Here is a 17,828-nt window from a genome sequence, read left to right on the forward strand (position 1 = left end):
AAACCAACAACAACATTCATTCTACACAATTTTAGTTTTTAGATCTAGTTTTACTCCTCCTCTAGGTTTTCTCTCTACACATTCATAGTTCTTAGGATTTTTATTTCTATTGCTTTTTTGGGATATTGAGAAGAGTTATTACCTCATCAAGACTTCGTCATTCTAGTTCGTTTTCTTTACTTGGCTCTACTCTTCCATGTCCTTTAATTTACTCAATTTTACTATTGGATTATTTTAGAATTTATTAATACAAGAATTACTTTTATTTTTAATTGATTTCTTTGATTTCTATTTATCATGTCTTTCTTTAATTCCCTTTTCTATGTTATGAATTCTACGTTCACAATGAGCGAGTAGTTCCCTAACTTGATGGGGAGTTGATTGAAATGAACCCTTGAGTTGGAATGCTTAAAAAGAAGAATTGTAATTGGGTTTATTGTTGGATTGCCCTCTAGTCACTGACACCAATCCCTTTTAATTGAGTGGGTTGGAACTTGTGAATAGAAGTAACATTCCAACTTGTTTGACTTTCCCTTACCTAGTAAGGGATAACTAAACAGAACAACCTTCAATTATCAATTAATCTTGAGAGTACTCCAACAAGAATAGGGCTTCCAGCTAATCTACTCCCAGTCAAGGCTTTTATTTAAATTACATAAATTCTCTAATTTAATTTCCTGTTATTCAATTCAAACTATTTTGAAAACATCTGATTAATAAAATAGCACACCTTTCTGCAACTCGTTGGGAGACGACCTGGGATTCATACTCCCAGTATTTTAATTTTAGTTTTTGTGACACCCTTCTAAATTGATAAGTGGATTTCTGGTTGGTTAAGAACTATACTTGCAACGCATATCTTATAACAATTCTTGACTCGCCAATTTCTGCCACGTCAATTTTTGGCGCCGTTGCCGGGGAGTTGCAAATAGAGTGCTAAGTTATTGATTGGAATTTATTTATTTGCATTTTATTTTATCTTGCTACTATGAGCTGCTTGTTTCTTTCGTTAGATGATGCATTCACTTCCTGATCCAAGCTTGCCAGTATTCGATCCTGAGATTGAAAGAACTATTTAACGAATAAGGCAAGCTCGGCGTCGATTAGTCCTCTCTGAGGGCGGATCTGAAACATCATTTGAGGAAGAAACCAGCCCCCGTTCTACTGATTTCGGTTGATTTACGTGTAGGTGACATGGCAGCACCTAGGAGAGTTACTATCCAGGAGGCTGGAGCCCCTGATTTTACAATGTAACCGTTTCAAGCGCATCACCCAGCGGTGGCTATAGACTTTGAAATAAAGACTGCACTGCTCAATTTGATGCCCAAGTTTCATGGCTTACCTGCTCAAGAGCCTATCAAGCACCTGAGAGATTTTCAAGCAGCATGTTCTACTGTCAAGCGTGATGGTGCAGATGAAACTACAATTTTGTTGAAAGCTTTCCCGTTTTCTCTTGAGGGAAAGGCAAGAGAGTGGTACTACACTCAACCCGCAGCAACTGTATCTGACTGGGATACACTTAGAAGAGAATTTTTAGAAAAGTTCTTTCCAGCTGAAGTTACTGATAAACTGAGGAAAGACATTTCCATGATTGTTCAGGATGAATCCAATAACCAGCCTTTGAGCTCCAGTGGAATCCCCTCTCAACCATTACCCAATCCAAAGGGTGGCATTAATGCCATCAACCTAAGGTCCAAAACCACACTGCAGGAGAGGAATCAGGAGGAGCCAAGCCCACCAGAACATGCCTCAACTGAAGAGGTAGTGGAAATAGATGATGTTGAAGGGGAAGAGGACATACAGGACATGACTGAAAAAGAAGAAGTTCAACAACAGGAGAATGCACCAAAGGGTGCAGACACTGTAGAAGACACTACTCCCATTCCATTTCCACAACTTGCAAGGAAGCCCAGGAAGCAGCTGGAACCTGATCCCAAAATAGTAGAGATATTCAAAAAGGTTGAGGTAACTGTTCCTCTTTTTGATGTTATTCAACAGGTACCTAAATATGCAAAGTTTCTAAAAGATTTATGTATATATAAAGACAAAATTAATGAATTAGAAACTATTCCTTTAGGAAGTTCCATATCTGCTTTAATGGGAGGTTTACCTGAAAAGTGTAGTGACCCAGGTCCATGTATGGTTAATTGTACTATTGGTGGTGTAGTATTTTCTGACTGCATGTGTGATTTAAGAGCATGTGTGAGTATAATGCCTTTGTCTATATATGATATTTTGAGGCTCCCCCCCTTAAAAAGGTCGGCAGCTCGTTTTGTGTTAGCAGATAAAAGCATTATTACAATGGCTGGAGTTGCTAAAGACGTATTAGTGGGCATTAAGGGGCTCACATCTCCCATTGATTTTTATATCCTGGAGATGCCCTAAAATGACTCAGAGAAGCCATCATCAATCCTACTCGGAAGACCATTCTTGAAGACCTCGAAGTTCAAATTAGATGCTTTTTCAGGAACATACTCTTTTGAAATAGATGGGTGAGTAGTAATCTTCAATCTGAATGGAGTTATGAAGTATCCTCCGGAGGATCATTCTATCCTCCAGTGTGACATCATAGATGAAACTGTGGCTGAAGTTCACCAGGAGGAATTTGAAGAGAAGTACATATGACAAGGTCCAAGTACGGGGACATTCTCGGAGGACAATGACAGTGCTTTACCATTGTTACCAGCTCCAGACAACCCAGAGCCTCACCATGATCAGAAGTTAGAATTAAAACCCCTTCCTCCACACCTCAAATATGCTTACCTTGAAGACGAGCAAAAGTTTCCAGTTATCATTGCAAGGGAACTCACTTCTCAACAGGAAGAGCAGTTACTTAGTGTGCTGAGGAGGCACAATAAGGCAATTGGTTGGAGTTTGGCAGACATAGTAGGCATCAACCCTCAAGTCTGTGAGCATAGGATATTTATAGAAGAGGGAGCAAGACCTGTCCGTCAACCCCAGAGAAGACTGAACCCCATTATCTTAGAGGTTGTCAAGAAGGAAGTGACCAGACTACTGGAGGCAGATATCATCTACCCCATTTCAGACAGTGAATGGGTAAGCCCAGTACAAGTGTTGCCCAAGAAGTCTGGAGTCACTACAGTGAAGAATGAGCATGGAGATCTCATGGCAACCAGGGTTCAGAACACCTGGAGGGTCTGCATTAACTACAGACGCCTCAACCAGACCACTCGTAAGGATCACTATCCTCTTCCATTCATTGATCAAATGCTGGATCGCCTGTTAGGTAAATCACATTATTGTTTTTTAGATGGTTACACAGGTTATTTCCAGATTCATATAGCTCCCGAGGATCAGGAAAAGACCACTTTCACATGTCCTTTTGGGACTTATGCTTACAAGAGAATGCCCTTTGGCTTGTGCAATGCACTAGCTAGCTTCCAAAGGTGCATGATGAGTCTTTTCTCTGATCTTATTGAGGACTGTATGGAAGTTTTTATGGATGATTTTAGTGTATATGGCGATTCCTTTAGCCTTTGCTTAGATGGATTATCTAGAGTATTAGATAGATGTGTCAGTACAAACCTTGTATTAAATTTTGAAAAATGTCACTTTATGGTAAAACAAGGTATTGTACTAGGACATGTTGTGTCTAATACTGGCATTTCTGTAGATCCAGCAAAGGTGGATGTTATTTCTAGTTTACCTTACCCCTTCTCTGTGAGGGAAGTCCGTTCGTTCCTTGGCCATGCAGGTTTTTACAGAAGATTCATTAAGGACTTCAGTAAGGTAGCACTTCCCTTATCTAGACTACTACAGAAGGATATTGAGTTTGAGTTCAGTGAGGATTGCAAACAAGCGTTTGATAAGCTGAAGACCGCCCTGACTAAAGCTCCAATTGTCAGAGGACCATACTGAAGCCAGCCATTTGAAATAATGTGCGACGCCTCCAACCATGCAGTAGGAGCAGCACTGGCTCAGCGTGAAGGTAAGGACCCCTTTGTTACTGCTTATGCGTCTAAAACTATAGATGCCGCTCAGTCCAATTACACTACTACTGAGAAAAAGCTTCTTGCTATTGTTTTTGCTTTGGATAAATTCCGAGCCTATTTACTTGGTACGAAGGTAGTAGTGTACTCAGACCACGCAGCTCTAAAGTATCTATTAGCTAAAAAAGAGTCCAAACCAAGGCTTATACGTTGGATACTGCTGTTACAAGAATTTGATTTGGAAATTAAGCATAGGAGTGGTAACCAGAATTTAGTGGCAGACCACTTGAGTCGCCTTGGGCACATTACAGATGACCCCACTCCTATAGCTGATAATTTCCCATTTGATAAGCTGCAAGCAGTATCTGAGGTAGTCCCTTGGTATGCACCTGTAGCTAATTATCTAGTTAGCTGCACCTTTCCTCCAAACTTTTCTAAGCATCAACGAGACAAGCTGAAAAGCGAGTCTAAATATTATATATGGGATGACCCATATTTATGGAGATGTGACGCTGACCAGGTAATTAGACGGTGTGTGCCTCAATCAGAATTCCAGTCCATCTTAGAGGCCTGTCACTCATCTGAGAGTGGAGGACATTTTGGCCCTCAAAGAACAGCTAGAAAAATCTTAGACTGTGGATTCTGGTGGCCTACTCTTTTTAGAGACGCTGCTGAATTTTGTAGGTCTTGTTTCCCATTCCAAAAATTTGGTAATATATCCAAGAAGGATGAGATGCCTCAACAAATTATGCTTTTCTATGAAATTTTTGATGTTTGGGGCATTGACTTCATGGTTCCATTTCCAAATTCTAATGGTTATTTTTATATATTGTTAGCTATGGATTACATTTCCAAATGGGTGGAAGCAATTCCTACCCGCACTAATGATGCTAACACTATTGTTTCTTTTGTAAGAAACCACATTATTTGTCGCTTTGGATCACCACGAGCAATCGTGAGCGATCAAGGAACCCATTTTTGTAACAGGAGACTAACAGGATTAATGAAGAATCATGGGATAATTCATAAGGTTGCAACAGCCTACCATCCTCAGACTAATGGGCAAGCCAAGGTGTCAAACAGAGAGATAAAGCATATCTTGCAGAAGATAGTCAAACCTCATAGAAGAGACTGGAGCATCAGGCTACAAGATGCACTCTGGGCATACAGAACAGCATACAAAATACCCATTGGGATGAGTCCTTTCCGCTTAGTTTATGGAAAAGCTTGTCATCTCCCTGTTGAAGTAGAGTACAAAGCCTTTTGGGCACTAAAGGAGTGCAACATGGGAATTGAGAAAGCCAGAGCTGAAAGAAAGTTGCAACTGTAAGAATTGGAAAGTCTTTGCCTAGAAGCTTATGGGAACTCAAGACTATACAAGGAGAAGATGAAGGCTGTACATGATCAGCACATCAAGAGAAAAGAGTTCCAACCTGGGTATTTAGTCCTCCTTTACAAATCTCGACTGAGGCTCATGCCAAGCAAGTTGAGATCAAGATGGAAAGGTCCATACAGAGTAGAGAAGGCCGAACCGTACGGAGTTTTTCACCTAAGTCATCCTTCAAGCTCTGAACTTATCAAAGTTAATGGACAACGTTTAAAGCTGTACCATGGAGAGAGGATGAAAAAAAAACAAGGAGCTCGAGATCTTCCTCTTGGAAGATCCCCACAGAGCCGAAGACTGAGCTAGTGGAGCGTCCAATTTACGGACGTTAAAGCAAAGTGCTAGGTGGGAGACAACCCACCATGGTATGATCGTTCTTTTCTTTATTCTTAGTTTTCCTATTCCATAACTCTTCTCTTTATTAGTACAATACATTTTGCGCATCTTCATTTACATACTTTTATTTAAAAAAAAATTTCACGCGACGTGACCGCATCATTGACGCGTCCGCGCCGCAAGTGATTGGAGGGAATAACAAAACGAACAGAGAGTCACGCGAGAGCATGGCTGGAGGCGTGCCTGTGGCACAAATCGCCCCACGCAACTGTGTCGCCGACGCGTCCGCGTCGGGTGGGAACTTTGGCCTCCCACGCGACCGCGTCACTCACGCGGCCGTGTGCACTGGAATTCGACGTGAAAAGGGTGCACGACCGAAAGTTGTGCTAGAGTGGTGCTGGATTGGCGCTGAATGCACAATTCTTCCCACGCGGACGCATGGCTCACGCGTCCACGTCATATCCTTCTAATGGCCACTCACGCGATTGCATGCCCCACGCGATCGCGTCACCCAACATTTGGCGCAATAAGAGTTTGAACAGAGAGTTGTGCAAGTGCGAGGCTGCCCTCGCGCCAGTAGCATAAAACGGGTCACGCGAACGCACGACCGACGCGACCGCGTCAATTAGTATAAGTGCAAGTCGCGCGACCGTGTGCCCCACGCGACCGCGTCGCTTGCGCCGCACAACTTCCCTGATTTGCCAATTATCTTATCTTTCTTTTCCCCAAATCCTATTTTCTTTTTTCCTCCTTATTTCTTCCTTCTTCCTTCTTCCTTCTTTCTCACTTTCTACTCTCTCTCTCCCTCTCACCTCCATTAACAAGGTTTTCTTTTCTTCTTCCCCCCTTACTTTTCTATTATTCTCCTTATTTTTATATGTTATCTTCTTTTCTTTTCTTTTTATTTTCATTATCCATATTTTCTTTTTCTTTCTTTTTCCTTTTTACTTGGTGTTGGAAATTTATTTGAGTCATTATTTCTCATTATATGCTTGTGGATTGTTGTAAAATTGTTTGGCAATTATATATTACTTTTTTTTAAAGGGTTGCTTGCATGTTCACTTTAATACTTTCTATACCTTATTTACCATACGTGCTATGTGTTTGTGAAAAAGCCCATATGGCATCATGCATTTTTCTACATTATTCTATTCTACTATTCAATGCTTGCTTTTCACAAATTCCCTTTACTATTATATTAATTGAATTTAATTGTCAATACAAACGTGATGGCTAGTTTGTTACGAGTGATAACACATTCAACTAATTAAATGCTTGATCTATGCTACTCATGCCTTTGCCTGCATGTCAATAAATCCCTTGCATTTAATTATCCTCCAATGCACTTGCTATATTTCCATTGATGAACTTTTTACATGTAGTCATGACCATGTGTTAATAACATCCTCTTTACCGTGCATTGTTTATCACTTATACAACCCTCTTTCCTTGCTCTATCTCTTTGAATTTACGTTACTTTCTTTTTTCCTTTTTCAGGATGGGCACTAAGAAAGGAAAAGAGAAAGCTACTCCCAAACCACCAGCAAGAAGGGGAACAAAAAGAGCATTAGTGGCAGAGCCCTCTTCAACTGCGGTTAAACCCTCAACAAAAAGAACTAAGAGGATTATAAAGGTTGATGATAAAGAAAGGGCCTTCCCAGCAAAGGACACTGCGCGATTTCCCAATCGCTACTGTGAGCAGATGTTTCCCATCCTGGCAGAAAGGAGTTACAACAACGAATACCTTCTTCTCCTCCCAAACCATATTGCTACCTTTGTTGAGCCGCAAATTGCACAAAGACAATAGGGTTTCCTACAAAGACAGCCGAGGCAGGTCAATCTTTCTTGGGTAGTCGAGTTCTACTCCAACTTCCACCTGCCAACCCTGCAGTCTGTCTTTGTCCGTCAGAAGCAAGTTCTCATTATAGAAGAGGCCATTCAAAAAGCTCTAGGTCTTCCCCCTGTTCCAGAAGGATTGGACGCCTTTCAAGAAGCCGCACTCAAGCGCCAGATGTACCAATTTGACTAGGACGCCGTTCTCAGAGTTATCGCACTACCTGGTAGCCGTTGGATCTACAGATACCATCGTACCCGCCCTAAGGGAATATCGGCTTCAGCACTTACCATGGAGGCTCGCGTATGGGCACAGATCATGTCCCATTACGTCTTTTCGAGCACTTACGAGTCCTCCTTCACTGCGGACATGGCCGTTCTACTATGGTGCATCCTTATAGACCAACCTCTGAACCTACCAAGACACATCCGGAATGCCATGGGACACGTGAAAATTGCGGGAAACTTACCTTTTCCCGCCTTGGTCTCAGATCTTGTCTCAGCAGCCGGAATTTCCTACAGAACTGGGGACACCAAAGCCATGCTCCCACGGGATGATCAGTATGTCCCTAACGGGAAATACATCAGACCTCCATCAGCCGCCAGAAGCCATCCTACTGAACTGGTTGAAGATACTCCTTCTTCAACACCACAAGCACCTACAACAGAGAAACTTCTGCATCAGATACTCAAAAGGTTGGATCGGCAGGAACACAAAGCTAAGATGAGAGAGCGTCGTAACAAGCGCCGATTCACATACCTCAAGGAGCTGATTATGGGAAAATTCAAGGATTCCGACACCTCGGACTCCACTTCCTTTACCAGCACAGGAAGCCATGATGGTCCCGACTGTGGAGATACTACTACCAGCCCACCTTTGTTCGTGACAGATGACACCGAGGATGGTGCAAAGCCTTAAGTGTGGGGAGGTCGGTCAGTACCTGACTTACGAAGGTAATTTCTCTTCCCTAAACACCAATAAATTAGGATATTTAGTTAGTTTTTCTTTTGTAGAATAGGATAAATTGCATAGTAATAGGTTAGTTGCATGCATGTTCTACTTGATTGAAAAGACAATAAGTTTTCCTCTAAGACCCTATTTTTGGAACAAAATTTCACTAACTTTAATTAAAACTTTTATGTTAAATTTGCTTGAAGTTGTATTTGGAACATGATTTTTAAGCTAAAGAACACACAACCTGTGAGATTTGAGCCTTTATGCATGGTTACATTATTTAACCATAATTATTTTATTCTTGTGTGTTTACTTCTCTATGATTGTAATCTATATTTTGTTTCATCCTATATGTCCAATGTTTATTATATTTGTATGCTTGCATACGATTGAGGCCATTATTTGTTTAAACTCACTTATCCAAATTAAACCTACCCTTTCAATTACCTTTGTTAGCCACTTTGAGCCTTTAAATCCCATTTGTTCTATATTTTACCACATTACTAGCCTTAAGCGGAAAAAAAAATTGTATATCCCAAATTGAATCTTTGGTTAGCTTAAGATAGAATTGTGTGTGCTAATTAAGTATGGGAAATTGTGGGAACAAAAGATAATAAGGGAATGTGTCATGATAATATAATGGCAATTTGGATACCTACTCATGTGAAACTATAAGAATTAAAAAAATCTATGTGCATTGATAAACTATGTTTATTTTTATGTTTATGAAAAAAAAAACTAAAAATATTCAATAAATAAATAAGGGGACAAAATTACCCCAATGCTAAGTTAAGAATTCAAAGATCAGTGCATGTATGATAAAATTAAAATAAAAAGTTGATACACGAGTATGGAATATGAAAGGGAAATTCTGGGTAGCTAGGCATGAATTCTAAAGTTATAAAGAATATATATAGGTTATGTTAAAGCTTGGGTTAATTAAAGATTCAGTTTATAAGCTTACTTAGCTACATATGTATCCTTACCATTACCTTGGCCCCATTACAACCTTGAAAAGACCTCATGATGTTTGCATTGGTATATTAAATGTTGTTGATTGGTTCGGAGAAGAACAAAAATTAGAGAGCATGATTAGAGAAGGATAGAGTGATTGCCCTATACACTAGAGAGATTAGAGCGTACATACATCATCAGTGAGGGTTCAATGCTTAAAATTCTGTGTTCCCTGCTTTCATGAGCTACCTTCTTGCATTTTTATCTGTTCTTACTGTATAAGAATTGAATTAGTGGAATTTGATTTGTAATTATTTTGAAGAGCTTATTTACTATTGATCAAGTGGACAAGAATCATATAGTTGCATTCACATATATAGGTTGCATTGCATTGCATGAGTCTTACATGTTCCTACTCATTTATTTTATCTCCTTCAACTAAGCATGAGGACATGCTAATGTTTATGTGTGGGGAGGTTGATAAACCACTATTTTATGGTTTATAATGTGTTTAATTATGTGGTTTTATCATGATCTTTACCCACTTATTCATATGATTAGCATGCATTTATATTTCCTTCCTAAAATTATTACATAATTGAAAACTTGCTTCCTAGAGACTTTTAATTACGTATTTTAATTCTCCTTTATTCCATTCGATACCGTGATCTGTGTGTTAAGTGTTTCAGGCTTTATAGGGCATGAATGAATTGGAGATTGGAAAGGAAGCTTGCAAAAATGGAAGGAATACAAGAAATTGAGGAGATAACCAGCGAGAAGTGACGCGGCCGCATGGCTCACGCGACCGCGCGAAAGAGAGGAAATCGCAGTGATGCGGCCGCATGGCTCACGCGACCGCACGGATTGGAATAGCACAAGTGATGCGGAGGCGTGGATGACGTGCTCGCGTGGCAGGGCAAAACGCCGAATGACGAGGCCGCATGAATGACGCGATCGCGTGACGTGCGCGATCTGCATAATCTGCAGAATTCGCTGGGGGCAATTTTGGGCCCTGTTTTGACCCAGTTTTCGGCCCAGAAAAGCAGACTAGAGCCAGAGGACATGCAGAAACCAACAACAATATTCATTCTACACAATTTTAGTTTTTAGATCTAGTTTTACTCTTCCTCTAGGTTTTCTCTCTACACATTCATAGTTCTTAGGATTTTTATTTCTATTGCTTTTTTGGGATATTGAGAAGAGTTATTACCATATCAAGACTTCGTCATTCTAGTTTGTTTTCTTTACTTTGCTCTACTCTTCCGTGTCCTTTAATTTACTCAATTTTACTATTGGATTATTTTAGAATTTATTAACACAAGAATTACTTTTATTTTTAATTAATTTCTTTGATTTCTATTTATCATGTCTTTCTTTAATTCCCTTTCCTATGTTATGAATTCTACATTCACAATGAGCGAGTAGTTCCCTAACTTGATGGGGAGTTGATTGAAAGGAACCCTTGAGTTGGAATGCTCAAAAAGAAGAATTGTAATTGGGTTTATTGTTGGATTGCCCTCTAGTCACTGACACCAATCCCTTTTAATTGAGTGGGTTGGAACTTGTGAATAGAAGTAGCATTCCAACTTGTTTGACTTTTCCTTACCTAGTAAGGGATAACTAAACAGAACAACCTTCAATTATCAATTAATCTTGAGAGTACCCAAACAAGAATAGGGCTTCCAGCTAATCTACTCCCAGTCAAGGCTTTTATTTAAATTACATAAATTCTCTAATTTAATTTCCTGTTATTCAATTCAAACTATTTTGAAAACATCTGATTAATAAAATAGCACACCTTTCTGCAACTCGTTGGGAGACGACCTGGGATTCATACTCCCAGTATTTTAATTTTAATTTTTGTGACACCCTTCTAAATTGATAAGCGGATTTCTGGTTGGTTAAGAACTATATTTGCAACACATATCTTATAACAATTCTTGACTCGCCAATTTCCGCCACGTCAATCTTCAAGAGGAAGAACTAGCCGCCATCACTAAGGTAGACCCGTTCTTTAATTTGCTTGTTCTTTATTTTCTTTTTTTTGAAAATTATGCTTTATGTTATATCTATGTTTGTGTCTTTATTACATGATCACTAGTGTCTAAGTGTCTATGCCTTAAAGCTATGAATGTCCTATGAATCCATCACCTTTCTTAAATAAAAAGTGTTTTTAATTGCAAAAAGAAAAAGAAGTACATGAATTTCAAATTTTAAAACAAATTAATTATTTTGATGTGGTGGCAATACTTTTTTTTGTTTTTCTGAATGAATGCTTGAATAGTGCATATTTTTTAATTTGTTGTTTATGAATGTTAAAATTGTTGGCTCTTGAAAGAATAATGGAAAAGGAGAAATGTTATTGATAATCTGAAAAATCATAAAAATGATTCTTGAAGCAAGAAAAAGCAGTGAAAAGCTTGCAGAAAAAATATATGCAAAAAATAAAAAAAAAAGAGAAAAAAAAGCAAGCAGAAAAAGCCAGTAACCCTTTAAACCAAAAGGCAAGGGTAAAATAAAAAGGATCCAAGGCTTTGAGCATCAGTGGATAGGAGGGCCTACAGGAATAAAATCTTGGCCTAAGCGGCTAAACCAAGTTGTCCCTAACCATGTGCTTGTGGCGTGAAGGTGTCAAGTGAAAAGCTTGAGACTGAGCGGTTAAAGTCGTGGTCCAAAATAATAAGAGTGTGCTTAAGAGCTCTGGACACCTCTAATTGGGGACTCTAGCAAAGCTGAGTCACAATCTGAAAAGGTTCACCCAGTTATGTGTCTGTGGCATTTATGTATCCGGTGGTAATACTGGAAAACAAAATGCTTAGGGTCACGGCCAAGACTTATATTTCTATTAGTTTTTAAATAAAAATCATATTTCTGGACTTTAATATGAGTTTGTGTGTTTTTCTATGATTTCAGGTATTTTCTGGCTGAAATTGAGGGACCTGAGCAAAAATCTGATTCAGAGGCTGAATAAGGACAACAGATGCTGTTGGATTCTGACCTCCCTGTACTCAAAGTAGATTTTCTGGAGCTACAGAAGCCCAATTAGCGCGCTCTCAATTGCGTTGGAAAGTAGACATCCTGGGCTTTCCAGCAATATATAATAGTTTATACTTTTTCCGAGATTTGATGGCCCAAACTGGCATTCCAAGTCAGCATAAAAATTTTGGCGTCAAAACGCCAGAACTGGCATAAAAGCTGGAGTTAAATGCCCAAACTGGCATAAAAGCTGGCGTTTAACTCCAAGAAAAGTCTCTACATGTGAAAGCTTCAATGCTCAGCCCAAGCACACACCAAGTGGTCCCGGAAGAAGATTTCTGCATTAATTACTTATTTCTGTAACCCTAGGCTACTAGTTTTCTATAAATAGGACCTTTTGCTATTGTATTTTCATCCTAAAAAGACCTTTACATCTTTAGTCATGTTTTGATGATTGAACCCTCTTTGGGAGGCTGGCCATTCGGCCATGCCTGAAAACCTTTTGTTCTTATGTATTTTCAACGGTGGAGTTTTTACACACCATAGATTAAGGTGTGGAGCTCTGCTGTTCCTCATGAATTAATGCAAAGTACTATTGTTTTTCTATTCAACTCAAACCTATTTCTTCTCTAAGATATACACTCGTTCTTCAACCTGACGAATGTGATGATCCGTGACACTCATCGTCATTCTCACCTATGAACGCGTGCCAGACAACCACTTCCGTTCTACTTGCAATAGCTTGAGTGCGTATCTCTTAGCCTCCTGGTTCATGACGCATGGTTGCCTTGCCTGACAACCGAGCCTTCCATTCCATGAGATCAGAGTCTTCGTGGTATAGGCTAGAATCAATTGGCATCATTCATGAGATCCAGAAAGTCTAAACCTTGTCTGTGGTATTCTGAGTAGGATCTGGGAAGGGATGACTATGACGAGCTTCAAACTCGCGAGTGTTGGGCGTAGTGACAGACGCAAAAGGATCAATGGATCCTATTCCAACATGATCGAGAACCAACAGCTGATTAGCCGTGTAGTGTGGTGTGTGAAATCGTGATGATTCCTTCCTTGGTAACGGTGGTAAAAACTCAATACGCACGTTCATGTTCTTAATTCTGTTTCACAACTTCGTACAACTAACCAGCAAGTGCACTGGGTCGTCCAAGTAATAAACCTTACGTGAGTAAGGGTCGATCCCGCGGAGATTGTCGGCTTGAAGCAAGCTATGGTCACCTTGTAAATCTCAGTCAGGCGGATTCAAATGTATTAAGATATTATAGTGTACTAAAAGATAATTAAAATAGGATAGAGATACTTATGTAAATCATTGGTGAGAATTTTAGATAAGCGTATAGAGATGCTTTCATTCCTCTGAACCTCTGCTTTCCTGCTGTCTTCATCCAATCAGTCCTACTCCTTTCCATGGCAAGCTGTATGTTAGGCATCCCTGTTGTCAATGGCCACATGTCCTCTCAGTGAAAATGGTCTAATGCGCTGTCACTGCATGGCTAATCATCTGTCGGTTCTCGATCATACTGGAATAGGATTTACTATCCTTTTGCGTCTGTCACTACGCCCAGCACTCGCGAGTTTGAAGCTCGTCACAGTCATTCAATCCCTGAATCCTACTCGGAATACCACAGACAAGGTTTAGACATTCCAGATTCTCAAGAATGGCCGTCCATGGGTTCTAACTTATACCACGAAGATACTAATAACTCAGACTCGGTCCCCTGTATTAGATATCCAAGAGATACTCATTCTAGCTTGTTTGCATGTAGAACGGAAGTGTTTGTCAGGCACGTGTTCATAAGTGAGAATGATGATGAGCGTCACATAATCATCACATTCATCATGTTCTTGGGTGCGAATGAACATCTTAGAAGTGGAATAAGTTGAATTGAATAGAAAAACAGTAGTACTTTGTATTAATTTATGAGGAACAGCAAAGCTCTACACCTTAATCTATGGAGTGTAGAAACTCTACCGTGGAAAATACATAAGTGATAAGGTCCAGGCATGGCCGAATGGCCAGCCCTCCCAAAAGTCTAAGATAGCATAAAACTAATCAAAGATCTGATCCGAAGATCCAAATACAATAGTAAAAAGTCCTATTTATACTAAACTAGTTACTAGGGTTTACAGAATGAGTAATTGATGCAGAAATCCACTTCCGGAGCCCACTTGGTGTGTGCTTGGGCTGAGCATTGAGCTTTACACGTGTAGAGGCTTCTCTTGGAGTTGAACGCCAGTTTGTAACCTGTTTCTGATGTTTAACTCCACTTTGCAACCTGTTTCTGGCGTTTGACTCCAGAATGCAGCATGGAAATGGCGTTCAACGCCAGTTTACGTCATCTATTCTTAATCAAAGTATGAACTATTATATATTGCTGGAAAGCCCTGGATGTCTACTTTCCAACGCAATTAAGAGAGTGCCATTTGGAGTTTTGTAGCTCCAGAAAATCCACTTTGAGTGCAGGGAGGTCAGAATCCAACAGCATCTGCAGTCCCTCTTCAACCTCTGAATCTGATTTTTGCTCAAGTCCCTCAATTTCAGCCAGAAAATACCTGAAATCACAGAAAAACACACAAACTCATAGTAAAGTCCAGAAATATGAATTTAGCATAAAAACTAATAAAAGCATCCCTAAAAGTAACTAGATCCTACTAAAAATATACTAAAAACAATGCGAAAAAGCGTATAAATTATCCGCTCATCACGACACCAAACTTAAATTGTTGCTTGTCCCCAAGCAACTGAAAATCAAATAGGATAAAAAGAAGAGAATATACTATAAATCCCAAACTATCAATGAAACTTAGCTCCAATCAGATGAGCGGGACTTGTAGCTTTTTGCCTCTTGAATAGTTTTGGCATCTCACTTTATCCATTGAAGTTCAGAATGATTGGCATCTATAAGAACTTAGAATTCAGATAGTGTTATTGATTCTCCTAGTTCAGTATGTTGATTCTGGAACACAGTTACTTTATGAGTCTTGGCCGTGGCCCTAAGCACATTGTTTTCCAGTATTACCACCGGATACATAAATGCCACAAATACATAACTGGGTGAACCTTTTCAGATTGTGACTCAACTTTGCTAAAGTCCCCAATTAGAGGTGTCCAGGGTTCTTAAGCACACTCTTATTTTTTCTTTGGAACTTGACTTTAACCGCTCAGTCTCAAGTTTTCACTTGACACCTTCACGCCGCAACCACATGGTTAGGGACAGCTTGGTTTAGCCGCTTAGGCCAGGATTTTATTCCTTTAGGCCCTCCTATCCACTGATGCTCAAAGCCTTGGATCCTTTTTTATTTACCCTTGCCTTTTGGTTTTAAGGGCTACTGGCTTTTTCTGCCTGCTTTTTCTTTTTTCTTTCTCTCTTTTTTTTTGTTCGCCAATTTTTTTCTCCAAGCTTTGTATTCACTGCTTTTTCTTGCTTCAAGAATCATTTTTATGATTTTTTAGATTATCAAATAACATGTCTCCTGTTCATCATTCTTTCAAGAGCCAACATATTTAGCATTCATAAACAACAACTTCAAAAGACATATGCACTGTTCAAGCATTCATTCAGAAAACAAAAAGTATTGTCACCACATCAATATAATTAAACTAAATTCAAGGATAAATTCAAAACTCATGTACTTCTTGTTCTTTTGAATTAGAAACATTTTTCATTTAAGAGAGGTGGAGGATTCATGGAATTATTTATAGCCTTAAGACATAGTTACTAAATACTAATGATCATGAAGTATACATAGATAAACATTTAACATAAAGAAAACGAAAAACAGAAGAAATTTAAGAACAAGGAATGAGTCCACCTTAGTGATGGTGGCGTTTTCTTCTTGAAGAACTAATGATGTCCTTGAGCTCTTCTATATCTCTTCCTTGTCTTTGTTGCTCCTCCCTCATTGCTCTTTGATCTTCTCTAATTTCATGGAGAATGATGGAGTACTCTTGATGTTCCACCCTTAATTGATTCATGTTGTGACTCAAATCTTCAAGAGAAGTGTTGAGTTATTCCCAATAGTTGTTGGGAGGAAAGTGCATCCCTTGAGGTATCTCAGGGATTTCTTGATGATGAGCTTCCTCATGCGTCTCTTGAACTCCATGAATGGGCTCTCTTGTTTGCTCCATCCTTTTCTTAGTGATGGGCTTCTCCTCCTCAATGGGGATGTCTCCTTCTATGAAAGCTCCAGCTGAGTAACATAGATGGAAAATAAGATGAGAAAAAGCTAGCCTTGCCAAGGTAGAGGGCTTTTCGGCTATTTTGTAGAATTCAAGGGAGATAACTTCATGAACTTCTACTTCCTCTCCAATCATGATGCTATGAATCATGATGGCCCGGTCTACAGTAACTTCAGACCAGTTGCTAGTGAGAATGATGGAGCATTGGATGAACTCCAACCATCCTCTAGCTATAGGCTTGAGGTCCAGTATTCTTAATTGAACCAGTTTGCCTTTGGAGTCTCTTTTTCATTGAGCTCCTTCCACACATATGTCCATAAGGACTTGGTCCAACCTTTGATTGAAGTTGACCCTTCTAGTGTAGGGGCGTGCATCTCCTTGCATCATGGGCAAGTTGAACGCCAACCTCACATTCTCCGGACTAAAGTCTAAGTATTTCCCCCGAACCATTGTAAGGTAATTCTTTGGGTTCAGGTTCTTACATTGATCATAGTTCCTAGTGATCCATGCATTGGCATAGAACTATTGAACCATTAAGATTCCGACTTGTTGAATGGGGTTGGTTAGAACTTCCCAACCTCTTCTTTGAATTTCATGTCGGATCTCCGGATACTCATTTTTCTTGAGTTTGAAAGGGACCTCGGGGATCACCTTCTTCTTGGCCACAACATCATAGAAGTGGTCTTGATGGGATTTGGAGATGAACCTTTCCATCTTCCATGACTCGGACGTGGAAGCTTTTGTCTTCCTTTTCCCTTTTCTAGAGGTTTCTCGGTCTTAGGTGCCATCAATGGTAATGGCAAAACAAAAAAGCTTTGCTTTTACCACACCAAACTTAGAATATTGCTCGCCCTCGAGCAAAAGAAAAAAGAATAGATGAAGAAGAAGAAGATATGGAGGAGAGGGAGAGAGGGTTGTGTTTCGGCCAAGGAGGAGAAGAGAGGGTTGTGTTGTATGAAAAAGAAGAAGAATGGAGGGGTTTATATAGTGAAGGGAAAGGGGGTAGGTTCGGCCATATTGGGAGGGTTTGGGTGGGAAAGAGATTTTGAATTTTGAAGGTAGGTGGGGTTTATGGGGAAGGTTGGATGGATGTGAGTGGTGGAGAGGAGATGGGGAAGAGAGATTGAGGTGATTGGTGAAGGGTTTTTGGGGAAGAGTGTTTATGGGATTGTGTGAAGAGGAGAGAAGGTGAGTGGAGGTAGGTGGGGATCTTGTGGGGTCTACAGATCCTGAGATGATCCTGTGGGG

The sequence above is a fragment of the Arachis ipaensis genome, chromosome B03 (assembly GCF_000816755.2).
Source record: "Arachis ipaensis cultivar K30076 chromosome B03, Araip1.1, whole genome shotgun sequence".
NCBI classification, from domain to species: domain Eukaryota; kingdom Viridiplantae; phylum Streptophyta; class Magnoliopsida; order Fabales; family Fabaceae; genus Arachis; species Arachis ipaensis.